The 27,526-nt window shown below is 40.6% G+C and overlaps 1 protein-coding gene across 4 annotated transcripts in view; it reads left to right on the top strand.

Annotated features, from left to right (window-relative positions):
• The window catches only part of ANKFN1 (ankyrin repeat and fibronectin type III domain containing 1), a 463,794-nt gene that overhangs the window by 86,109 nt on the left and 350,159 nt on the right, over window positions 1-27,526 (top strand). Inside the window, exon 1 of one of the 4 annotated variants that reach the window (XM_049859420.1) lies at window positions 1,422-1,481. The exons of the other annotated variants lie outside the window; for them this stretch is intronic. The gene's annotated coding sequence lies outside the window, so the exon portion shown is untranslated. Of the gene's footprint in view, window positions 1-1,421; window positions 1,482-27,526 lie in introns of those variants that run through there. 4 annotated transcript variants of the gene reach the window in all.

Below are 27,526 nucleotides of genomic sequence, written 5' to 3'. Positions count from 1 at the left end.
AGGGTTTCTCCAGTCTCTGTCAAGCCAGCAAGTCTGATCTTTCCTTATGAGTTAGAATTTTGTTCTACATTTTTCTCCAGCTCTGCCTGGGACCCTCTATTGTGATCCCTGTCAGAGCAGTCAGTGGTGGTAGCTGGGCACCATCTCGATGAACTGGACTCAGTCCGATGGAGGCTGTGGTAGATGTGGTCCATTAGTCCTTTGGACTAATCTTTCCCTTGTATCTTTAATTTTCTTCATTCGTCCTTGCTCCCAAAGGGATGAGACAAGTGAAGTATCCTAGATAGCCGGTCACAGGACAAGCAAGAATTTTATATACATATTTATGTAATGGAGCCCTGGTAGCGCAGTGGTTAAGAGCTTGGCTGCTAACCGAAAAGTCAGCAGTTTGAATCCACTAGCCACTCCTTGGAAACCCTATGGGACAGTGAGTCGGAATCAACTCAACAGCAGTGAGTTATGTTTGGTTTGGTTATTTATGTAATATATGGAATCCCTGTGCAGTGCAAATGGTTAACATGCTTGGCTACTAACTGTGAGGTTGGAGGTTCAAGTTCACCCAGAGGTGTCTCCGAAGAAAGACCTAGTGATCTGCTTCCGAAAAATCAGCCATTGAAAACCCTACAGAGCGTGGTTCTACTCTGACACACATGGGGTCACCATGAGTTGGAGTCAACTCGATGGCAACTGGTACTGCTATATGTATATACACATATATATCTCTAACCAAAGGATCGGCAGTTTGAATCCACCAGGCGCTCCTTGGAAACTCTACGGGGCAGTTCTACTCTGTCCTATAGGGTCGCTATGAGTCGGAATCGACTCAACGGCACTGGGTTAGGTATCATACATGTATGTATATATATGTACTTCTATACATATATATACTACATGGAAAGAACATAAGCAGTAACTTTGATGTTGGTATTCAAAACCACTTGATTATATTTGCAGCTGTAATTATTCAAGAGAGAAGCATACACCCCTTTGTGTTTAGGTGGCATTTCAGAATTTTTAAACATTGTCATGTAAAGCATAGTTCTCATGATCTCATTTGATTCCTAGACCAGCCCTGAGAAGTGGACATGCTGTGTGCTATCCATTTCACTTTAGGAATGATGTGACTTGTTCAAGGTCAGTCTACTCCTGTGATAGAACTCAAACCAGAACTCCACTCCAGCTGTTAACTCCAGAATACCCAAGTACTGTGCTGCCTTCCATGGGTCACAGGCGAGAAGAGCACTCCAGGCAGTGCACAAGCTTCACATAAAAATAAAGGAGGAGGCGGGGCCAAGATGGCGGACTAGGTAGACGCTACCTCGGATCCCTCTTGCAACAAAGACTCGGCAAAACAAGTGAATCGATCACATACATAACAATCTACGAACCCTGAACAACAAACACAGATTTAGAGACGGAGAACGAACAAATACGGGGAAGCAGCGACTGTTTTTGGAGCCTGGAGCCAGCGTCCCAGTCAGGTAACCTTGGCGCCGGGCTTAGGTCTGGGCCCAGGGGAGCTGAACTCAGAATCTTGTGACGGAGCAAACAAGGGGCGCAGCCCTACCCCCCTGAACTGACCCTGGGAGGGGGCCCAGCCGGTCCACACGGGTGGCGTGGCGACACGGGTGGTGAGAGAAGTCCCCGGGAGGCAGTGACTGGTTTTGGAGCCGGGAGTGCAGCGTCCCAGCCTGGGAACCTTGGCACCGGGCTTTTGACTGGGCGCTGTGATGGCGCAAGCACGGGGCGCAGCCCTACTCCCCTGAACTAACCCCGGGAGGGGGCCCAGCCAGTCCGCAGAGGCGGTGCGGCGACGGGGCAGGCGGAACGAGAAGTCTCCGGGAGGCAGCGACTGATTTTGGAACCAGGAGTGCAGCGTCCCAGCAGGGGAACCTTGACACTGAGCTTTGGACTGGCAGCGGAGGATCTAACCGCGGCTTCAGCGAGCCAGACCCTTGGGGGCAATCTCCACACAACCAGCACACATAGGCAACACGCCCCTCGGGAATCTCAGATAAAATAGTCATTCGAAGCAACATAAGCAACTTTGGCTATATTCCGAGGTGCTACTCTCCTATTTCTCTGAACCCTCCCCCACCCTTCCCAGGCAGCTTCATTAACATTGGAATTTCCTGAGCCAGAGGGAGAACGGCTCTGGCTCTGCAGAGGCTTTGCTTTCCCCCCGCTTTTTTTTTTTTGGTCTTTTCCTAACCCATTCTTTCAACCTGAGAAAAGGAACCACAAAAAACCTAGGGACCAAAAATCCATCCCTAATTGGACTAAAAACACAGAACCAGCTCCAGCCAAGCATATATGATCCAAATCTCGGACTTTCATCCTTACAGGGAACAAGGTGGTGGTTATAATCCAAAGGCAGTTCTGATAGGGATCTGACTGCATTTTTTTTAGTGGATTTTCTGGAAAAACAAGCTTCCCAGGTCTGATATCTCTGCTTATTCAACAGAGCCCTAACTGATCCACAACAGGGAACTGAGGGCTGAAGCTCCCTCCAGACCACCTAGCCTCTTGCCTTAGGGGTCTAAGGAGGGTGACATCTACCAATCAGTAGAGGTACTTGCATTGGGGGCCTAAGGTACAGCTGCAGTGCCCTCCCACCAAGGCGCTATAGGAATAGAGACACACCTACCTCACTGACACTTGGGGGAAGCCTGTCAGCATCCTGCCCCCCCTGGAGGGTGAACCCCAGCTGCTAATAGAATCTGGTGCACACAACTATTACCACTACTTCTCGAGGTGGATAGGTGTTAGGGTGCAGCACACACTTGATGACCCAAAATCAGATTCTACTCAAGAATAGTGAATAGACTCAGGCATATATATCTGGCAACAGCCCAAACCACCTGGTAATAGGTCATAAGTAAGTCAAGGGCTACAAGAAACAAGACAGCACAATCTAGTAGCCCATCCACGTATATTGAAAGAAAACAAAACAAGATAAGACTCAGTGAGCAATTATAGAATAAACCACTATTTTTTTTATATCTTAGTGATGGCTCGGACATAGCAGTCGATATCAAACCACATAAAGAAGCAGACCCTGACAGCTTCTACAATCCCCAAACAAAAGAATCAAAATCTTTCCCAAATGAAGATACAATCCTGGAATTATCAGATACAGAATATAAAAAACTAATTTACAGAATGCTTCAAGACATCAGAAACGAAATAAGGCAAACTGCAGAAAAAGCCAAGGAACACACTGATAAAAACAGTTGAAGAACTCAAAAAGATTATTCAAGAACATAGTGGAAAAATTAATAAGTTGCAAGAATCCATAGAGAGACAGCATGTAGAAATCCAAAAGATTAACAATAAAATTACAGAATTAGACAACACAATAGGAAGTCAGAGGAGCAGACTCGAGCAATTAGAATGCAGACTAGGAAATCTGGAGGACCAGGGAATTAACACCAACATAGCTGAAAAAAAATCAGATAAAAGAATTTAAAAAAATGAAGAAACCCTAAGAATCATGTGGGACTCTATCAAGAAGGATAACTTGCATGTGATTGGAGTCCCAGAACAGGGACGGAGGACAGAAAACACACAGAAAATAGTTGAAGATCTGCTGACAGAAAACTTCCCTGACATCATGAAAGACGATATCTATCCAAGATGTTCATCGAACCCCATTTAAGATTGATCCAAAAAGAAAAACACCAAGACATATTATCATCAAACTTGCCAAAACCAAAGATAAAGAGAAAATTTTAAAAGCAGCCAGGGAGAAAAGAAAGGTCACCTTCAAGGGAGAATCAGTAAGAATAAATTCAGACTACTCAGCAGAAACCATGCAGGCAAGAAGGCAATGGGATGACATACACAGAGCACTGAAGGAGAAAAACTGCCAGCGAAGGATCATATATCCAGCAAAACTCTCTCTGAAATATGAAGGCGAAATTAAGATACTTACAGATAAACACAAGCTTAGACAATTCGCAAAAACCAAACCAAAACTACAAGAAATACTAAAGGAAATTGTTTGGTCAGAAAACCAATAATATCAGATACCAGCACAACATAAGGTCACAAAACAGAACATCCTGATGTCAACTCAAATAGGGAAATCACAAAAACAAATTAAGATTAATTAAAAAAAAAAATGCTCATAACAGGGAATCATTGAAGTCAATATGTAAAAGATCACAATAATCAAAAAGAGAGACTAAATACAGGTGGCATAGAACTGCCATATGGAGAGTGATACAAGGCGATAGAGAACAATACAAGTTAGGTTTTTACTTAGAAAAATAGGGGTAAATACTAAGGTAACCACAAAGGTATAACAACTCCATAACTCAAGATAAAAGCCAAGGAAAACGTAACGACTCAACAAACATAAAGTCAAACACTACGAAAACGAGGATCTCACAATTTACTAAGAAAAACGTCTCAGCACAAAAAAGTATGTGGAAAAATGAAATTGTCAACAACACACATAAAAAGGCATCAAAATGACAACACTAAACACTTATTTATCTATAATTACGCTGAATGTAAATGGACTAAATGCACCAGTAAAGAGACAGAGAGTCTCGGACTGGATAAAGAAACACGATCCGTCTATATGCTGCCTACAAGAGACACACCTTAGACTTAGAGACACAAACAAACTAAAACTCAAAGGATGGAAAAAAATATATCAAGCAAACAATAAGCAAAAAAGAAGAGGAGTAGCAATAATAATTTCTGACAAAATAGACTTTAGACTTAAATCCACCACAAAGGATAAAGAAGGACACTACATAATGATAAAAGGGACAATTGATCAGGAAGACATAACCATATTAAATATTTATGCACCCAATGACAGGGCTGCAAGATACATAAATCAAATTTTAACAGAACTGAAAAGTGAGATAGACACCTCCACAATTATAGTAGGAGACTTCAACACACCACTTTCGGAGAAGGACAGGACATCCAGTAAGAAGCTCAACAGAGACACGGAAGACCTACTTACAACAATCAACCAACTTGACCTCGTTGACTTATACAGAACTCTCCACCCAACTGCTGCAAAGTATACTTTTTTTTCTAGCGCACATGGAATATTCTCTAGCATAGACCACATATTAGGTCATAAAACAAACCTTTGCAGAATCCAAAACATCAAAATATTACAAAGCATCTTCTCAGACCACAAGGCAATAAAAGTAGAAATCAATAACAGAAAAACTAGGGAAAAGAAATCAAATACTTGGAAACTGAACAATACCCTCCTGAAAAAAGACTGGGTTATAGAAGACATCAAGGAGGGAATAAGGAAATTCATAGAATGCAACGAGAATGAAAATACTTCCTATCAAAACCTCTGGGACACAGCAAAAGCAGTGCTCAGAGGCCAATTTATATCGATAAATGCACACATACAAAAAGAAGAAAGAGCCAAAAGCAGAGAACTGTCCCTACAACTTGAACAAATAGAAAGTGAGCAACAAAAGAACCCATCAGGCACCAGAAGAAAACAAATAATAAAAATTAGAGCTGAACTAAATAAATTAGGGAACAGAAAAACAATTGAAAGAATTAACAAAGCCAAAAGCTGGTTCTTTGAAAAAATTAACAAAATTGATAAACCATTGGCTAGACTGACTAAAGAAATACAGGAAAGGAAACAAATAACCCGAATAAGAAACGAGAAGGACCACATCACAACAGAACCAAATGAAATTAAAAGAATCATATCAGATATTTACGAAAAATTGTACTCTAACAAATTTGCAAACCTAGAAGAAATGGATGAATTCCTGGAAAAACACTACCTACCTAAACTAACACATTCAGAAGTAGAACAACTAAATAGACCCATAACAAAAAAAGAGATTGAAATGGTAATAAAAAACTCCCAGCAAAAAAAAGCCCTGGCCCGGACGGCTTCACTGCAGAGTTCTACCAAACTTTCAGAGAAGAGTTAACCCCACTACTACTGAAGGTATTTCAAAGCATAGAAAATGATGGAATACTACCCAACTCATTCTATGAAGCCACCATCTCCCTGACACCAAAACCGGGTAAAGACATTACAAAAAAAGAAAATTATAGACCTATATCCCTCATGAACATAGATGCAAAAGTCCTCAACAAAATTCTAGCCAATAGAATTCAACAACATATCAAAAAAATAATTCACCACGATCAAGTGGGATTTATACCAGGTATGCAAGGCTGGTTTAATATTAGAAAAACCATTAATGTAATCCACCACATAAATAAAACAAAAGACAAAAACCACATGATCTTATCAATTGATGCAGAAAAGGCATTTGACAAAGTCCAACACCTATTTATGATAAAAACTCACACGAAAATAGGAATTGAAGGGAAATTCCTCAACATAATAAAGGGCGTCTATGCAAAGGCAACAGCCAACATCACTCTAAATGGAGAGAACCTGAAAGCATTTCCCTTGAGAACGGGAACCAGACAAGGATGCCCTTTATCATCGCTCTTATTCAACATTGTGCTAGAAGTCCTAGCCAGAGCAATTAGGCTAGACAAAGAAATAAAGGGCATCCGGATTGGCAAGGAGGAAGTAAAATTATCTCTATTTGCAGATGACATGATCTTATACAGAGAAAACCCTAAGGAATTCTCCAGAAAACTACGAAACTAATAGAAGAGTTTGGCAGAGTCTCAGGTTATAAGATAAACATACAAAAACCACTTGGATTCCTCTACATCAACAAAAAGAACACCTAAGAGGAAATAACCAAATCAATACCATTCACAGTAGCCCCCAAGAAGATAAAATACTTAGGAATAAATCTTACCAAGGATGTAAAAGACCTATACAAAGAAAACTACAAAGCTCTACTACAAGAAATTCAAAAGGACATACTTAAGTGGAAAAACATACCTTGCTCATGGATAGGAAGACTTAACATAGTAAAAACGTCTATTCTACCAAAAGCCATCTATACATACAATGCACTTCCGATCCAAATTCCAATGTCATTTTTTAAGGTGATAGAGAAACAAATCACCAACTTCATATGGAAGGGAAAGAAGCCTCAGATAAGCAAAGCATTACTGAAAAAGAAGAAGAAAGTGGGAGGCCTCACTCTACCTGATTTCAGAAGCTATTATACAGCCACAGTAGTCAAAACAGCCTGGTACTGGTACAACAACAGGCACATAGACCAGTGGAACAGAATTGAGAACCCAGACATAGATCCATCCACGTATGAGCAGCTGATATTTGACAAAGGCCCAGTGTCAGTTAATTGGGGAAAAGATAGTCTTTTTAACAAATGGTGCTGGCATAACTGGATATCCATTTGCAAAAAAATGAAACAGGACCCATACCTCACACCAAGCACAAAAACTAACTCCAAGTAGATCAAAGACCTAAACATAAAGACTAAAACAATAAAGATCATGGAAGAAAAAATAGAGACAACCTTAGGAGCCCTAATACAAGGCATAAACAGAATACAAAACATTACCAAAAGTGATGAAGAGAGACCAGATAACTGGGAGCTCCTAAAATTCAAACACCTATGCTCATCTAAATACTTCACCAAAAGAGTAAAAAGACCACCTACAGACTGGGAAAGAATTTTCAGCTATGACATCTCCGACCAGCGCCTGATCTCTAAAATCTACATGATTCTGTCAAAACTCATCCACAAAAAGACAAACAACCCAATCAAGAAGTGGGCAAAGGATAGAAACACACACTTCACTAAGGAAGATATTCAGGCAGCTAACAGATTTTTTTTTTTTTAACAGATACATGAGAAAATGCTCTCGATCATTAGCCATTAGAGAAATGCAAATTAAAACCACGATGAGATTCCATCTCACTCCAACAAGGCTGGCATTAATCCAAAAAACACAAAATAGTAAATGTTGGAGAGGCTGTGGAGAGATTGGAGCTCTTATACACTGCTGGTGGGAATGTAAAATGGTACAACCACTTTGGAAATCTATCTGGCATTATCTTAAACAGTTAGAAATAGAACTACCATACAACCCAGAAATCCCACTCCTCGGAATATACCCTAGAGAAACAAGAGCCTTCACACAAACAGATACATGCACACCCATGTTTATTGCAGCTCTGTTTACAATAGCAAAAAGCTGGAAGCAACCAAGGTGTCCATCAACAGATGAATGGGTAAATAAATTGTGGTATATTCACACAATGGAATACTACGCATCGATAAAGAACAGTGACGAATCTGTGAAACATTTCATAACATGGAGGAACCTGGAAGGCATTATGCTGAGCGAAATTAGTCAGAGGCAAAAGGACAAATATTGTATAAGACCACTATTATAAGATCTTGAGAAATAGTATAAACTGAGAAGAACACATACTTTTGTGGTTACGAGGGGGGGAGGGAGGGAGGGTGGGAGAGGGTTTTTTACTGATTAATTAGTAGATAAGAACTGCTGTAGCTGAAGGGAAGGACAACACTCAATACTTGGAAGGTCAGCTCAATTGGACTGGACCAAAAGCAAAGAAGTTTCCAGGATAAAATGAATACTTCAAAGGTCAGCGGAGCAATGGCGGGGGTTTGGGGACCATGGTTTAAGGGGGCCTCTAAGTCAATTGGCAAAATAATTCTATTATGAAAACATTCTGCATCTCACTTTGAAATGTGGCGTCTGGGGTCTTAAATGCTAACAAGCAGCCATCTAAGATGCATCAATTGGCCTCAACCCACCTGGAACAAAGGAAAATGAAGAACACCAAGGTCACACGACAACTAAGAGCCCAAGAGACAGAAAGGGCCACATGAACCAGAGACCTACATCATCCTGAGACCAGAAGAACTATTTGGTGCCCGGCCACAATCGATGACTGCCCTGACAGGGAACACAACAGAGAACTCCTGAGGGAGCAGGAGATCAGTGGGATGCAGACCCCAAATTCTCATAAAAAGACCATACTTAATGGTCTAACTGAGACTAGAGGAATCCCGGCGGTCATGGTCCCCAAACCTGTTGGCACAGGACAGGAACCATCCCCGAAGACAACTCATCAGACATGAAAGGGACTAGACAGTGGGTAGGAGAGAGATGCTGATGAAGAGTAAGCTAATTATATCAGGTGGACACTTGAGACTGTGTTGGCATCTCCTGTCTGGAGGGGGCATGGGAGAATAGAGAGAGTTGGAAGCTGGCAAAATTGTCACGAAAGGAGAGACTGGAAGGGCTGACTCATTAGGGGGAGAGCAAGTGGGAGTACGGAGTAAGATGTATATAAACTTATATGTGACAGTCTAACTTGATTTGTAAACGTTCACTTGAAGCTCAATAAAAGTTAATAAAAAATAAATAAATAAAGTAAGAACTTTCAAGTAAGAAATTTAACATAAATCTCAGGTAAAGTGTTTGTCTAGTAGAGTTTCATGGGTAAGTTTGCCCTTTTGTAGGGAATCAATCATCTTTGTCTTTCCTCATTCTATCTCCACGTAAACTTAACTATGTCTTCTTTGTACCACCTTGGAGCCTGACCTAAACTCCAATCAGGGCTGTCATCACAGTGTTATATGGTACTTAGATTGATGCAATTTTCCCCCATTAAATTGTGAGCTCACCTCCACCATCCAGTTTTTAGCACAGAGTCTCGCAATAGAAGGTGCTCATGTATTTATTCATTCATTCATTTGTTCTACATAAATGTTTGCTAAATTTGTCACTGGCAGTCGTAAAATAAATGGAGAAATAGTAGACAAAAAAGATTTTGAGAAACAAGACTCATCCAATTTTAATTACTATGCCATAGGACAGGGTCTCCATAGCCTTTCCAAGCCCTCTACCCGAAATACCAAACTTTGTCTGGATAAATACCCCTCGGAGCTCCACCTTCCAAGAACGGACCAGGGCAGGGCTGCTAGTCCCAGAAATGGCCTACAAAGAAGTTCTTTGGGGACTTAATTTGCCCTGCAGGACAGTGGAACCTATAAAACTTGTAGGAGGGAATTCTATGGAGGAGGAGGCCAGCATGGCCAAGCAAACGGCTCCCTCTCACCACAGACTTAAAAAACAATGTCCAGCCTTTAAGTTGGGGGAGAGAGAATGGTGAAATCATTTCTCTGTCTGGCACAAGCTGCAGACTATTAAGTCGTTTGGGAAATGTGGACTTGTACCAATCTCGGAGATTGGGCATGGCCATTTTAATATGTTTTTGAAAATCAGTGAGTGCTTAAAAACTTGTAGTAAAAGCCCTAATAAACTAAATTAGACCGGGACTCTGCCAGAATTGTATTTACCTCCTAAAGTGGAGAGTTAGGAAACCACGTTAAAAATTAAAGAAAAAGAGAGAGAGAGAAAAAAGAAAGATCAATGGATCCTGTATGTTTGGGGAGTTGTTTGGTCCAAAGTATTCACTGTCCACTATCAAAAGAGGCTCATTTGCAGACTGACAGGCGAATCTTCTTGGTGACACACAGTTCTCACGAATGATGCCATCCGCCATCCCCCTCTTTTTGCTTTTGTTTTGTTTTACGAGTCTTATTTGTTTTTACAAGGTATGTTTGGAGGTGGGGGGTGGGTGTGTAGTTACTGTAGCCAGGAGAAGAATAAATGCTTTGTGCATTGTGCATACGCGTGTAGTCTACTGAACAAGTACTAATCAGAGTGAAATTATTGGCGCAAATAAAATCACATATGCTTTTTAGTCACCTGGGAGAGGGGTTGTGCCAGCCCTCTTGAGCATATAAAAATAATAATTCTTCATATCTGAATAGCATTTCAGAATTTTTAAAGCCCATTTATATATATTGTCATGTTTGATCCTCAGCAGTCCTGTGAGTCAGGAAGGATCCCTGTTAATATCCCATTTTACAGTTGAGGAGAGGTTGAGTGCTTCTCCAAGGTTGTGGAGCTACAGGAGCCAGCCAGCACTCCCATCGGTGGTGGGGCTCCAGGGCATTCCACTCTGTCCACTGAGATGCCCAGGAGTAGTGGTACGAATTTAAGCAAAAATCTCTAAAGTCAGTTTGTGCAGAAGAAAACTAATTGACATAGGAAATATACTTGTAGCCTGATGCCCTAGACACCAGGGAAATGGTCTACACCAGGGGAAGAGCATGGAATGAAGGGTCTCATTCAATCCGGTTCTGACACAGACTAGCCGTGTGTCCCTTAGGACACACATACAAAATGAGGGACTAGTATAACAGCTTCCTGCTTCCTGGAGGTTTTGTTAAGATCAGATGAGACTAATATAACTTATTGTGCCTTTTGAGAATTTCTAAGAACACACTGGCCTTAAGACCACTTTTTCTGTCCATGGTCATGAGGGACTGTACTAATTTCTGACTGCTGCAGTAGCGAATCACCACAAGGTTAGTGGTTAAAATCAACATAAATTTATTCTCTTATAGTTCTGGACATCAGAAGTCTGAAATCAGGGTGGCAGGAAGGCAGCATTCCTTCTGGAGGCTTCAGGGGAGGATCTGCTTTCTTGCCTTTTTCAGCTTCTAGAGGCCACCTGCATTCTTTGGCTCATGGCACCTTCCTTGCTTCTCTCCAGCTTCTTGCTTCCAATATCGTATCCGCTACTACACTTCTAGCTTCCTTTTTCTCAGGACCCTTGTGATGAGATTGGGCCTACCTGGTAATCCAGGATAATTTCCACATCTCAAAATCCTTAATTGCATCTGCGGAGATCCTTTTTACCATGTAAGGTATCATATTTATAGGCTCCATGGATTAGAGCGTGGCCATCTTTGAGGGCCATTATCCAGCCTACCACAGCTGAGATATGCAAAACTTAGGACTGAACTGAACCTGTAATTTCTGCTCTATCACTTATAAATAAGATTATAAAACTCAACAATATAAACTAGTCATTCTTCCCCTCTTTTCCACTGTCCTTGCCTGTTCTCTATCATGCCGTACGTACCCGTTACCATCTAGTTGATGTCTACTCATATGAGATTCATATGAACAGCTGAAGCCATTTCATAATAAAAAAAAAAAAAGAGAGAGAAGAGAGAACAGTTCAGATGAAAGCAGGCATAATACGAGCTGCATTTCTTAGCTTCTCTTTTTCTATAAGAAAGAATATTAGTGAACACATTTCAGCAGCTCACCCTGAGACCACCATTATTCCTTTGGACGTCAAACTCCTCCATCTAAATTGATACCTTTTTTGACTTCCCGGGAAGTTGAGAGCCCTCTTCAATGCTCCTATGCATTTTGAACATAACACAAATAGGGTATGCATTCATTTGAATGTCAAAAACAGACTTGTAATCTGGAAATCACATTTTTTTTTTTTTCACTCACTAGACCCTCCTGCTCCTTGAAAACCTTTGTCTAAATCATCTCTGTATATTCAAGGGTCTACCTACCTCCTGTATATAAATCCTTGATAAATGTTTGTGGGATGAGTTGCTATAGAGGATTTTATTTTATACATTCATGGTGGTCATTTTGAGCCACCAGATTATCCAATAGGCAAGGTAAGCACGGTGCTTACCTTTTTTACCAGATCATTCGTAGTGATCAATTTCACATCTCTTCACTACATCAGAGATTCTGCTTCTAGGTGTGGCTGGCATGTGTCTCTCTCCCAACCCCACAGCACCTTCCTACAGAATCAAAGCCTCTTTTCAAATTACAGTCCCTGACAGGGACAAAGTACCCAGTAAGCGAAGTAAGTACAGGCTTACTTCCTAATGTGTAGTGAACAAAAACCCATGCCAAATTGTTCACTACAGGTTAGGAAATAAGTACAAGTAAGCCCGTGCTTACCTCGCTTATTGGGTCATCCACCCTTGGCACCAGAGCAAAACTCATTTCCTCCGGGCTCCATTTCTTGACCCTCGTCTCTAATTGGCTCACTTCAGCTGTGTCATTATCAACAACCCTTTGCCTCCAACCAAGAACCCGATCTTTACTTAAACAACTAGTGCTATATAAGAACCCAGGACCCAGAAGGAAGCAGATGCTTCCACACCATATGCAAGAAAAGGAGAAAAATCCTGAGCTATTTCCACCTCCCCATCAAGTTAACAATAGGCTTTTGTGACAGCAGCCAGACTCAGCTGGAATGACACACACTCAGCATACTATTCTCTTTGCTTAAGCCCTGTGGGTGCCTACAGCTTTTCAGCTTCCATCCAATAACAGGGATGGGTTTTTTTTTTTTAATAGACTTTTTTTTTTTTAGAGTAGCTAAAGTTTACATAAAGTACAAAGAGTTCCCACGTACCTCCTCCCCTGCCCACACACACAGTTTCTCTTACATTATTGTCTTCACACAGTTACATCTTGCATCATTGTGGTGTATTTGTTACCACCCATGAACCAATACTGATACATTATTAACTACAATCCATACTTTACATGAGAGTTTACTCTGTGTCGCAAAGTTCTATGGGCTTTGACAAATCTCTAATGTCGTGTGTCCACCCTTATAGTATCATACACGATAGTTTCACTGCCCTAAAAATACCCTGTGATCCACCTGTTTATCCCTTCCCTTCTCCCCCTGAACTCCTAGCAACCACTGATCTTTTTACTATCAGTACAATTTTGCCTCTTCTAGAATGTCATACAGGTGGAATCATACAGTGATATAGCTGTTCAGGTCGGATTTTTTTCACTTAGAATATGCATTTAAAGTTAATCATGTCTTTTAGCTTGATAGCTCATTTCTTTTTTATCATTGAATAAACTCCATTGTTTTGATGTACTATGGTTTGCTTATCCATTCACCTACCGAAGGACTTGGTTCATGTTTTCCTGCCATGTCTTACTAAAATAAGAAGCAACAACAATGCTCAGGCATTGCCTACAAAATAGTATGCATATACATCACATTAGATACTCATTCGCTCCTCCTTCAGATATTTTAATGCCATTCTTAGTAAAGGAAAAGTGGACACTTAAGAAAAAAGTGGTATTGAGTCATCCAAGATTTGTAGTTATGACTCCGTCTCGGGTCAGGGATCTTTGCAGCTCTCAGAATATCCATTTCCATGGACTGAATAAGTTATAACTTATCCATAATTAACTACAATAATTCTAGTTAAGCAATCTTGGAAAATTGACATTCTACCTTTTTAGTTTACCACCTGTCTGTCAGTTTGTCATACTATGGTGCTTGTGTGTTGCTGTGATGCTGGAAGCTATGCCACCGGTATTTTAAATACCAGTAGGGTCACCCACGGTGGACAGGTCTTAGTGGAGCTTCCAGACTAAGACAGACTAGAAGGAAGGCCTAGCGATCTAGTTCCAAAAATTAGTCAATGAAAACCTTATGGATCACAACAGAACATTGTCTGATATAGTGCTAGAAGATGGTTGGAAGGCACTACACAATAACCACAACGATGGACTCGAACATACCAAGGATCACGAAGATGGCGCAGGACTGGGCAGTGGTTCATTCCGTCACACATAAGGTAACCATGAGTTGGAGCTGACTTGATGGCAACCAGCAACGACAAATGTACAGAATTATGATTTCCCTATTACACTCAGCCAAGAATTCTACTAGCAATGAAGTGTGGTACTTTAAGGGCTAATCCAAGGCAGATCCAGGTGTACTGGATCAAGTGTCTTTAAATCCTGAGGTGAAGATCCCCGATGTCTTTTTTTTTTTTTTCATTTTGAGCCACCATAACCACTCTGCTGCCTAATAGACTATTAAATACTTCAGAAAGCAATTGTGACCAATCGGAGGAACCGTACACATTGTGTCATTCTCATTTCTAACCTGACACTTCAAAATTATATTGAGAGCAGGTCAAAATGTGGCTTGATTATAATTGCGATGGTTGATGCTCTGTGAACTGTCGGCCAGCCATACTTATTTCATTCATGCAGCTTTACTACAAGGTATTTCCTAGTACTTCATAAAAACCACGTTTGCGTGTTTGTTCAAATGAAAGAAGATTTGTCTCCCAGGAAAACCATTTAAACACATAGAGACTGCAATCTCATTTTCAAATATTAGGTTTCGTTTTATGACATATCATGCTGTTTAGTACAGCATATCTATATTAAAAACCACGAACAAGCCAGCCTTGTTCAGTTCTGTGCCTGTCCCTCTCTAATGTACATTTATAAAAACACAGACATATCTGATTCCACACACACTGTACAATATTTTATCGATTACAGTGAAATTTAGTTTTTTTAGTTAGATCGGGTTTCCAGAGACTGAGAAAAGAAAACATAGAAAGTGGGAAACACTGAATTTGATTATGCTAGGTCTGGGGTTTAAAAGACCTGAAATAGGGGGAGGTCTTGTACGTGGGGATAATAAAAATGGGGTTTACTAAAAAAAATTACCCTTTTACAAACCATCGGACAGAGATATCCCAAGCATGTTCCTTTATGTCTAGACAAGTAGTACACACAGAAAATTCTTGGGGAGTCTGCTGATATTTTCCATATCCTTCTCTTGCCTTTCCCCACTGCCAAGGTTTAGTTAGACCCTGACGTCTCTGGCCTGGATTATTCCAATGGTCTTCAAACTGGTCTGCCTGCTAGCTACCAGGCGTTCCTTCCCTGCAGCCAGCAAGCACTTTGCAAAGGACAAATTGACTTAAAAACCCTTAATGGCTTCTGATTGCCTGGATTTATATTACTCAAAGTTCTTTAAAGCACCCCCAAAATTATTTAAATCCAGTGATCAGATATTCACCCTAATTTTCTTTAATTTTCACATGCATTTAACTTTTCATAATGCATCTAGAAATTTGTGTTTCCTATGAGGTAAAAGGAAAAACTCCGGTGGCATAGTGGTTAAGAGCTACAGCTGCTAAGCAAAAGGTCAGCAGTTTGAATCCACCAGGCATTCCTTGGAAACTCTATGGGGCAGTTCTGCTCTGTCCTATAGGGTCACTATGAGTCAGAATCAACTCAACGGCAATGGGTTTTCTTATGAGGTAAAAATTATTTTGTTCTTCAAATAGATATCCAATTTTTTCTAGCCCATTCTCTTAAGCCATCCTTCTGTTTCCCAGGGATTTATATCTTTCTCCCACGTCATGTTTCAGACATCAGAGCCTTTTCTGGGTTCTCCATTCCATTCTGTTGTCTCGTCTGCCTATTTCTCCCAAACATAGTGCGGATGTAAGAAATGGAGGGTTTTTTTTTTTTTTTTGAATGTTTTAATATCGAGGGTTAGCTAGAGGCAATGGTAGAATTCTTGCCGCCCACGTGCGAGACCTGGGCTCCATGCCTGGCCAACGCACCTCATGCACAGCCACTTCCTGTCTGTCAGTGGGGGCTTGTGTATTGCTATGATGCCGAACAGGTTTAAGGGGAGCTTCCAGACTAAAATGGACTAGGAAGAAAGGCCTGGTGATTTACTTCTGAGAGTTAGCCAATGAAAACCCTATGGATCACAACACTTCAATCCCCAATCAATCCTGGGATAGTGCAGGACCCAGCAGCATTTTGTTCAATTGTGCAAGGGGTTGCTGTGAGTTGGGAGCTAACTCAATGGCAGCTAACAACAGCAGGGTTAGTTAACCCCTTTATTAATCTTTTCTTCTAAACTTCTTTAGCTGTTCTTTCTAGTTTATTCTTTCAGATAAAATTTAGAATCATTTTGAAGTTCCATGTTTATTGTGCTGAGATGTTGGCTGCAATTTCATTAACCCTAAAGATAAATTTTGGGATAACTTAGATCTTTACAGTGTTTGGCCTTCCCATATAGGAATATGGCCTCTCTCCCCATTTTCATCTCCTTCAGTGTTACTGATTGTCTTGAATTTGTTTTTTATATAGGTCCCACACATTTCATGGCAACCTTTTTGTAGCTGTTTCATACTTTTCATGGTATCTCAAATGCAGTCTTTTCCCATTATATTTCCTAGCTGGTTATTGCTGCTACAAAAGAAAGCTACTGACTTTTTTAATGTTTCTTTCATACTTAATGACCTTGCTGAACTCTCATCTATCCCAATATTTTTTGGTTTATTCTCATGGGTTTTCTGTGGAGATATTTTCTGAAAGTAATTTTTTTTCTCTCTCTCTCTCTTTTCCAGTACACAAAGGTCACTCTCTTCATTTCTGTTCTGGAGATCATCACACTGGCATGAACTTCCAGAATGATATGAAATGGCAAACTCAGTTTTGATCCCCCAACTTTGGTGTACCTCTCACCTCACCTCCATCTCTACCCCCAAATATCCTCACTTTTCCTGGCCTCTGAGCTTGACTCTCCTCAATGCATTCTGACACCTCTTGGTGCCATGGATAAGCACTCCCTTTTCCCACACTAACTCCACGGAGCTTCATCCACTAGTCTGTCCAGCTGCACCAGTTAAGGTTGCCAGATAAAATACAGGATGCTCAGTGAAATTTCGATTTCAGATAAACAACAAATACAGTTCTAGTATAAGTGTGTCCCATGTAATATTTGGGGTACACTTATAGTTTTAAAAAATTGTTTATCTGAAACTCAAATTTAACTGGGAATCCTGTATTTATATTTGGTAAATCCGAGCATCAGCCAATGAAAACCCTAGGGCTGGTTCCAATCCCTAAATCAAGTAAGCCAAGTTCACCTCTGTGATCCCTGATCCCACAACTGTATGTACATGTGTAATTACCATTTCTTTAATATTATGCGACAATTATAAATTTATATGGCTCTTCACCTCCCCAAACCTAGCAAGCTCATTGCCATCAAGTTGACTCTGACCCATGGCAACCCTAGGTATTACAAAGTAGAACTGCTCCATAGGGTTTCTTGGCTATAGTCTTTCCAGGGCTTTCTTCCATGACTCTTCTGGATGGGTTCAAACCACAAACCCACAGTTATTAGTTGTGCACAAAACATTTACGCCACCCAAGGACCTCATTTAATGTAGGTTTGGCGAATGAATTAAAAAAATTCATGGATGCTTGCAAGTATAACATCAAATACTTATTGACCATTATTTGAAAGACAGAGAGAAAGAGATAGCCACCATCTCTGACTCGTGGTGACCTTAAGTACAACAGAACAAAGCATTGCTCAGTCCTGTGCCATCCTCACGATTGTCAGCATATTCAAGTCCATCATTGAGGCTATTGTGCCAACCCATCTCACGGAGGATCTCCCTTGTCCTTGCTGGCCCTCTACTTCACCAAACATGATGTCCTCCTTAGCGGTTGACTCCTCCTGATGACGTGTCCAAAGCAAGCAAGTCAGACAATGTTCTGTTGTGATCTATAAGGTTTTCACGGACTAATCTTTAGAGGTAGATTGCCAAGTCTTTCTTCCTAGTCTGTCTTAGTCTGGAAGCTCTATTGAAACCTGTCCACCATGGGTAACCCTGCTGGTATTTGAAATACCAGTGGCATAGCTCCCATCATTATAGCAAGACACAAGCCACCACAGTATGACAAACTGACAGACAGGGGCTGATAACTTGAACACGTGGACTATAAAATATTTTGAAGCTTAAATCAAGGAACACACAGGTATAACGAGTCTACTCAGTACCAAAGCATCCAAGGAAAAGAGAAATGTACAACCAGTTACCAAGATTTTCAGAACTGTAATTTTTTTTTTTTTTTAATCCAGAAGGTAAATGAGTATATCACTTTATATTTTGCTATGAGGAAGAACCACAAACAAAGCACTTAAGTGGAGTCAGGAAACCTGGGATCTAATCTAAGCAGTTAGCCATCTTGGTACACTAAGTGAATTACATGAACCGTCATAGTGACTCATGCAAGTGTCACACAATTAGTAAACAAATGAGTAGGAAGAGTAAAGGCCTTTCTACTCCTCAGTCCAGCCTAGTCAAGTCCTCTTAACTGGTCTGTCTGTCTCCAGTCTCGGCAGGCTTCATGCAGTTCCAGCATCATCTTCCTAAAACACTTCAGTGCACACAGGACACTAATCAGAGCCCCTTGTTTTGCTCTCCTTGCTTGTAGAATATTGAGGAAGCTCCTTATCTCAGCCCTCTACAGTCTGCTCATTCTCTCCCTTCCCCTCCAATTCACTTGCCTATGTATGATGACCCAAAGAAGCATGTATCTCTCATGCTTTGCTTGCTCCATTCTCCCTCCTCGTGAAAACATCCTTGTCTCTTCAGTTGCCTGAGCCCTTTGTATTTGAGGGACCAACAAATGCCCTGCTCCCCTGAGAAGATATCTCTCTGACTTATCAGCCCAGATGTGATGATCGTAATGGAAGAACATGGATTTGTATAAGGGTGTACACTGTGCATTTTTATAGTACAGAAAGAAAAGAACTTAATGTCTACAAGTTGCAATATTACGTAGCTGCTTAAATTTGTTTTTCATCCATATGATGGAATATTATGTATCTATTCAAAATCAAGTTTTGGAAAAATATTTAATGATGTAAAAGAATACTCATTATCACGCGAGTATAAAAAGTATAAAACAACTACACGTATAAATTTATTTAAACACACACACATATGCATATAAAAACAAAATATTAAAGACAAATGTTAACCATTATGTTAACCATTGTTATTTCTAGATCAGAGGACTATGAGTAATGACCATTGTCTTCTTTTTAAATTTCCATGGTATCAAAATTTTATGTCACGAACATATTTTATTATCAGGGAAAACATTAAAGCAGAGAATGAGCATGAATTTATATATTTTCATACCAACCTTCTGAAGTATCTATTTTAGGTCTTGGAAGCATCAGCACTTTGAGTCAGCACGAACTCATGGTGACATCATATATAACAGTAAAAAACGTTGCCTGGGCCTGTGCTGTCTTCATAATCTTTGCTATGTTTGAGTCCACTGTTTTGGCCACCGTGTCAATCCATCTCACCTAGGGCCTCCTTCGCCTGTGCCAACCCTCCACTTTACCAGCCATGATGTCCTTCTCTAGTGCTTGTTCTTTCCTGATGATGTGTTCAGAGTAAGCAAGCCGAAGCCTCACCATTCTCACCTGTAAGGGGCATTCTGGTTTTATTTCTTCTAAGACTGATTTGTTCATTCTTCTAGCCATCCTGATTTAGCTTCTCCTAAAAACATATTGTACTTTCTCACAAACTTACTTCTGCTCACCTCCTTGCTTGAAAGGCCCATTTTCGTATAGACTGTGCTTGTCTTGTATTCTAAACTAATATTCAAATTTATTGAGCTCCACAATAATAACTGATGTTCTTTGTTAAATATTTCTGACTCTTCATCTTCTACGCACATGGAAGATTGCCTTCTTGGCCTCTCTGTGGATGGGTGGAGCCGCATGAGTATTCTGCCCAATAAGCTGGGAGAAAAAGTGACTTCCTGCTCTTCTACAATCTAGCTGGAGATAACTATTTTTATTTTTAAAATATCTAACTATCGAAGGAAGGTGTAATCATTAAGAGCTATGGCTGCTAACCAAAAGGTTGGCAGTTCAGATTTACCAGGTGCTCCTTGGAAACTCTGTGGGGCAGTTCTACCCTGTCCTGTAGGGTCACTATGAGTCAGAATCAACTCAACGGCAACAGGTTTGGTTTTTTTTAATCAAAGGAAGCTGGTTGCTGTTAGCTGCTGTCACATTGGCCTCCAATTCATGGTGAGCCCATGAACAATGGGATAAGACTGTTGTCATCCACATGGGGTTTTTGCTGGTTGATTCGTCAGAAGTAGATTACCAGGCCTTTCTTCCTAGAGGAAGCTGGTATAAGACATAAATTGGGAATGAGATATAAATTGGGAGGGAGAGGGCAAGAAATAAGGGAGCTTTCAGACTATACCTGCTTTCTTCTTCTCTGAAACAATATCTATATTGTCCCTGTTTGGGAATCAGGCACTGTTTATGATCAGAGATTATTGATTGGAAACTACTGTCATGACAGATATTTCAGAACCAATATCCAACATTTCCTCTGAGCTTTGTCCCTTTCCCTCCTCCCCAGCATAATCCCAGTACCAGTGGTTTGGGCAATTCAGTATTATACCCTTCCTGGCTTCATTCTCAAGGACCAAGACGTGTTTGGCTGCAGAAAGAGGCCTACAAACCACTGTGTTTTCATAAGAGAATGAAAAGTTTATTTCTCCACTGGTACAAAGGAGTAACTACCCTCCAAAATACTCTTAAGATCAAAGACTTCAGCTGAGCTGCTGAAGTGTTAATTGGCCAAGTACATTTGTCAAAAGTTAGTTTCTCTGTGAACCAATTAAAACAAGATAATTGGGAGTACTCAGCACTTCTAAATATTTATACCAGTCAATGCAAATATTTATTTACATATTATCGGTTTGCAATTTTTATCACTTCTGCTCTCTGCAAAGCTATTTGTAAACCATTTGGTCATTCCTCCTGATGCTTAAATTAAAATCTAAACTTATTCTAGTTAACTGACAGAAAGCTCAAATATTTTTGTTCAAATTCATTTGACAATGTGTATTTTTGACAATGTGTTTAGATTCCTCGTTTATAATGGAAAGTGATACTTTAGCCATCCTTTCAAAGGGAGATTTTCTGATTTTTGTTTTCCATAGCCAATCATTCTATTTTCCCATGTGGTATTCATTAAAGCAATTCCCAACTTTGTTGATTTTCATTATATCAATAAAGTGTTAAAACTTTCTTTCACACTTCTGCAATTGGTTAGCAGTACAAGCCCAGATTTACTTGATATCTTTTCTATTACTGTGCATCAAATCTATGTTAGTTCCAAAATACCAAGAAATTTCAGAGTCTCTTGGAATCTCTTGCTCCAGTATTGGAATAGTAACCCTCCTTGTCCCCTCATAAGTCCTCTCTCCAGCCACACATCTCTAAGCCACCTCAAAGCACATTTCCACACATACCTTTCTCACCATTTAAAAATTTCTGTTTACCTGTTGTATTTCCCTTTCCTGTTATCTTTAATAAATAAGGTTCCTCATGACTTTTGAAAGCTAATAAAAAATACTTGCATTCAAATATTTAAAACTGTTTTTTTTCCTGTTATAGATGATATTCAAGTTAATAATGGAATTAAAAAAAATTTTAAATGGAATTAAGAAAATAATGGAAAAATGAAAAATTCCCACCATATAAGAATAGCCCCTTAAGTGGCGGGAATTTTTCAGTTTTCCATTATTTTTTTATTCCACTTAAAAAATTTTTTTCCTCCACTTAAGAATAGCTCCCTCCCCTCCCCACCCCGCCAAGTGTCTGTCAGTTTGTCCTACTGTGGGGGCTTGTGTGTTGCTGTGATGCTGGAAGCTATGCCACCAGTATTCAGATACCAGCAGGGTTACCCATGGAGGACAGGTTTTAGCTGAGCTTCCAGACTAAGACAGACTAGGAAGAAGGACCCAGCAGTCTACTTCTGAAAAGAATTAGCCAGCGAAAACCTTATGAATAGCAGCGGAACATTGTCTGATATAGTGCTGGAAGGCGAGCCCCCCCAGTTGGAAGGCACTCAAAAGACGACTGGGTAAGAACTGCCTCCTCAAAGTAGAGTAGAACTTAATGACGTGGAGTAAAGCTTTTGCGGCCTTCATTTGCTGATGTGGCGCAATTCAAAATGAGAAGAAACAGCTGCAAATATCTGTTAGTAATCAGAACCTGGAATGTACAAAGTATGAATCTAGGAAAATTGGAAATAATCAAAAATGAAATGGAACACACAAACATTGATATCCTAGGCATTAGTGAGCTGAAATGGACTGGTATTAGCCATTTTGAATCAGACAATCATATAGTCTACTATGCTGGGAATGACAACTCGAAGAGGGATGGTGTTGCATTCATCATCAAAAAGAACATGTCAAGATCTATCTGGAAGTACAACGCTGTCAGTGATAGAAAAATATCCATATGCCTACAGGGAAGACCAGTTAGTACGACTATTATGCAAATTTACACACCAACCACTAAGGCCAAAGATGAAGAAACAGAAGATTTTTATCAGCTGCTAAAGCCTGAAATTGATCGAAAATGCAGTCAGGATGCATTGATAATTACTGGCGATTGGAATGAGAAAGTTGGAAACAAAGAAGGATCGGTAGTTGGAAAATATGGCCTTGGTGATAGAAACAATGCCAGAGATCAAATGATAGAATTTGGCAAGACCAATGACTTCTTCATTGCAAATACCTTCTTTCACCAGCATAATGGCCACTGTACACAAGAACCTCACCAGATGGAACACACAGGAGTCAAATTGACTACATCTGTGGAAAGAGACAATGGAAAAGCTCAATATCCTCAACCAGAACAAGGCCAGGGGCCGACTGTGGAACAGAACATCAATTGCTCATATGCAAGTTCAAGGTGAAACTGAAGAAAATCAGAGCAAGTCCATGAGAGCCAAAATATGACCTTGAGTATAGGGATATATACTAAATTTTAGAGGCCATCTGAAGAATAGATTTGACGCATTGAATACTAGTGACTGAAGACCAGACGAGTTATGGAATCACATCAAGGACATTATACATGAAGAAAGCAAGAAGTCATTGAAAAAACAGGAAGGAAAAAAAAAGACCAAGATGAACGTCAGAGGAGACTCTGAAACTTGCTCACGAATGTCAAGCAGCTAAAGCAAAAGGAAGAAATGATGAAGTAAAAGAACTGAACAGAAGGTTTCAAAGGGTGGCTAGAGGAGACAAAGTAAAGTATTATAATGACATGCGCGAAGAGCTGAAGATGGTAAACCAGAAGGGAAGAACACGCTCAGTGTTTCTCAAACTGAAAGCCTTGAGTTGCAATAGTGAAGGATTCTATGGGGAAAATATTAAACGACACAGGAAGCGTCAAAAGACGATGGAAGGAATACACAGAGTCATTATACCAAAAAGAATTAGTCAATGTTCAACCATTTCAACAGGTAGCATTTAAGCTGGAACCAATGGTACTGACCGAAGAAGTCCAAACTGCACTAAAGGTATTGCCAAAAAACAAGGCTCAGGAATTGACAGAATATCAATTGAAATGTTTCAACAAACAGATGCAGCGCTGGAGGTGCTCACTCGTCTATGCCAAGAAATATGGAAGACAGCTTCCTGGCCAACTGACCGGAAGAGATCCATATTTATGCCTATTCCCAAGAAAGGTGATCCAACCAAATGTGGAAATTATAGAACAATATCATTAATATCACACACAAGCAAAATTTTGCTGAAGATCATTCAAAAAGGGCTGCAGCAGTATGTCGACAGGGAACTGCCAGAAATTCAGGCCGGTTTCAGAAGAGGACGTGGAACCAGGAATATCACTGCTGATGTCAGATGGATCCTGCCTGAAAGCAGAGAATACCAGAAGGATGTTTACCTGTGCTTTATTGACTATGGAAAGGCATTCGACTGTGTGGATCATAACAAATTATGGATAACATTGCCAAGAATGGGAATTCCAGAACACTTAGTCGTGCTCATGAGGAACCTTTACATAGATCAAGAGGCAGTTGTTTGGACAGAACAAGGGGATATTGATTGGTTTAAAGTCCGGAAAGGTGTGCATCAGGATTGCATCCTTTCACCATACCTACTCAATCTGTGTACTGAGCAAATAATCCGAGAAGCTGGACTCTATGAAGAAGAACGAGGCATCAGGATTGGAGGAAGACTCATTAACAACCTGCGTTATGCAGATGACACAACCTTGCTTCCTTAAAGTGAAGAGGACTTGAAGCACTTAATAATGAAGATCAGAGACCACGGCCTTCAGTATGGATTGCACCTTAACATAAAGAAAACAAAAATCCTCACAACTGGACCAATGAGCAACATCATGATAATGGAGAAAAGGCTGAAGTTGTCAAGGATTTCATTTTCCTTGGATCCACAATTAATATCCATGGAAGCAGCAGTCAAGAAATCAAGACACATTGCATTGGGTAAATCTGCTGCAAAGGACCTCTTCAAAGTGTTGAAAAGCAAAGATGTCATCCTGAAGACTAAGGTGCACCTGACCCAACCCATGGTATTTTCAATGGCATCATATGCATGTGAAAGCTGGACATTGAATAAGGAAGACCGAAGAAGAGTTGATGCCTTTGAATTGTGGTGTTGGCGAAAAATATTGAATATACCATGGACTGCCAAAAGAAAGAACAAATCGGTCTTGGAAGGATTGTAGCCAGAATGTTCCTTACAGGCAAGGATGGCAAGACTGCATCTTACATACTTTGGACATGTTGTCAGGAGGGATCAGTCCCTGGAGAAGGACATCATGCTTGGCAGATACAGGGTCAGCAGAAAAGAGGAAGACCCTGAACGAGGTGGGTTGACACAGTGGCTGCAACAATGAGCTCAAGCATAACAACGACTGTGAGGATGGTGCAGGACCAGGCAGTGTTTCATTCTGTTGTGTATAGGGTCGCTATAAGTCGGAACAGACTTGACAGCACCTAATAAAAACAACAAGAATAGCCCCAGTGTACCTTTCGATGCATTTCCATCTATAATTCTGTCTGTGCATAATATATTGTTTGCTTTTATGTTTTTATGTAATTCTGATAATATTCGATATTCAGTTTTATCCCATTTTATTTTCACTTACTTATTATAAGCATTTCCTGCATAAATAAAAAAAAAACCAAACCCACTGCTGACGCGACCCTATAGGACAGGGTAGAACTGCCCCACAGATTTTCCAAGGAGCACCTGGTGGATTGAAACTGCCAACCTTTTGGTTAGCAGCCATAGCACTTAACCACTACACCACCAGGGTTTCCATTTACTACAGGTAATTACATAACTACAACTCTCAATAAAGATTATTTTTTTAAATCCTTGTTGGATGGATGTTCCATGATTTAGTTCTACAACCTCTTATTGTACTTTAGAAACATAGGGTGGAATTTGATGGATGAATTGGACTACTTAATTCCCCTTCCTGCTGATAGAAAATATTCACAGAGAAAAGCAAAGTGGCAGATGGGATGCAAGAACCAGATCCGTACCGTGATTATCAGCTGTGGATCATAACAGAGTCCTAACTGTTATCTGCGAGAGAAGAGAAATATTTTGAGAAGAGAGAAAATGTTGTTGGTTTCAGCTTTGCAAAAAAATTCCTACGTAGAATCCATGGCCTGGGTGCATAAACAAGATGTTAAGATGCTCATTGTAACCCTGTGATTTCCATGTCCCTGGGGCAGGGAGGTGGGTGGGAATAGCTCAAGGGTCCTGCTTCCCTTCTTGGAGACTGGCCTTTGAGTCACCTCTGTCTACTTGGAGAATTAAGAAAATTGCAAAGGCAGCCCCACCTCCGGATCTTGCTGTGGCTCAGTTCTATACTGCATGTTCTAAGCCTTTTAGTTCCCATTCCCTGGTTGAGCCTTGCATGACTGCCGTGCTCCCCAGTGCTGGATCATGGCTGGGCTCCTTAAAATGACCCAGCTTCCTCTCCTTCTTGGAGCACTGTGCAAGGCACATGTTTAAGCAGGGTTCATGGCTTTGACTTCGCCAGTCTCCATCTCTTGCTCTCCTTTTTTGTATTTGTCTATAGCAGGATCCCAGGAGGCAGTGCTTATCGGTCTATTGCCTTTGCCTCCTATACTGGATTTCTCTAGAACGATTCTCTGAAGTAGCCCCTGAACAGGCAGCATCAGCATCACCTGGGAATGTGTTAGAAATGCAGAGTCTCAGGCTCTACCCAGACCTACTGAATCAGAATGGGTGGGGCCCAGCAGTCTGGGTTTTGACAAGCCTTCGGGGTAAATCTGATGTTCCGTGAGTTTAAGAACCACTGCTATGGAAACCCTGGTGGCGTAACGGTTAAGTGCTACGGTTGCAGACCAAGAGATCGGCAGTTCAAATCCGCCAGGAGCTTCTTGGAAACTCTACGGGGCAGTTCTACTCTGTCCTATAGGGTCACTATGAGTCAGAATCGACTCGACGGCAGTGGGTTTGGTTTTTTTGGTTTTGGTCAGGGTAAATCTGATTTTTGCTGAGTTTGAGAACTACTGCTGTAGACCTGTCTCCGTGCGATGTATCTCTCTTGCCCACACGTTGATCTCAGTGGGAACTTATCCTCAACGGACCTTCAAACGGAAACACTTGTAGCAAGGTAGTACATCCCTTACCACGTGCTCATCCACAAAAACTGGGCTTTCCGTATTTTTTTTAATAGTTGTTGTTGTTTTTTTTTTTTTAGTGCAGCCTTAGGTTTATGGAAAAATTGCTCAGGAAGTACAGAGAGTTCTCACGTACCCTCTCCTCACTCCCTGGTGCCAACTTTCTCCTATTATCGACACCTTGCATTAGTGTCCTACGTTGACACCATTGATGAACCAATATTGGTACATTCTTAGTAACTAAAGTCCATGGTCTAGAGTTTGTGTTGTGCAGTCCTATGGGTTTTGACAAGTGCTTACTGTCATATACCCACCCTTACAGCCACATGCAGAATAGTTTCAGTGCTCTCAAGATGACCTGTGCTTCCCTCCCTCGTCCCCTAAACCCTTGGTAGCCACTGATCTTTTCACTCTTTCCAGAGTTGTTGTTTTTTTTTTTTTCCTTTTTCAGAATGTCATATAGTTGGAACCATTACAGTATGGAGCTTTTGCAGATTGATTTCTTTCACTTAGTCGAACCAAAAGACCAAGCCCGTTGCCATCAAATCGATTCCAATTCATAGAGACCTTATAGGACAGAGTAGAACTGCCCC

The sequence above is a fragment of the Elephas maximus genome, chromosome 19, assembly GCF_024166365.1.
Source record: "Elephas maximus indicus isolate mEleMax1 chromosome 19, mEleMax1 primary haplotype, whole genome shotgun sequence".
In the NCBI taxonomy this organism is placed as follows: domain Eukaryota; kingdom Metazoa; phylum Chordata; class Mammalia; order Proboscidea; family Elephantidae; genus Elephas; species Elephas maximus.
Note: the sequence above shows the minus strand (reverse complement) of the source record. Positions and strands in the feature narration are given on the sequence as shown.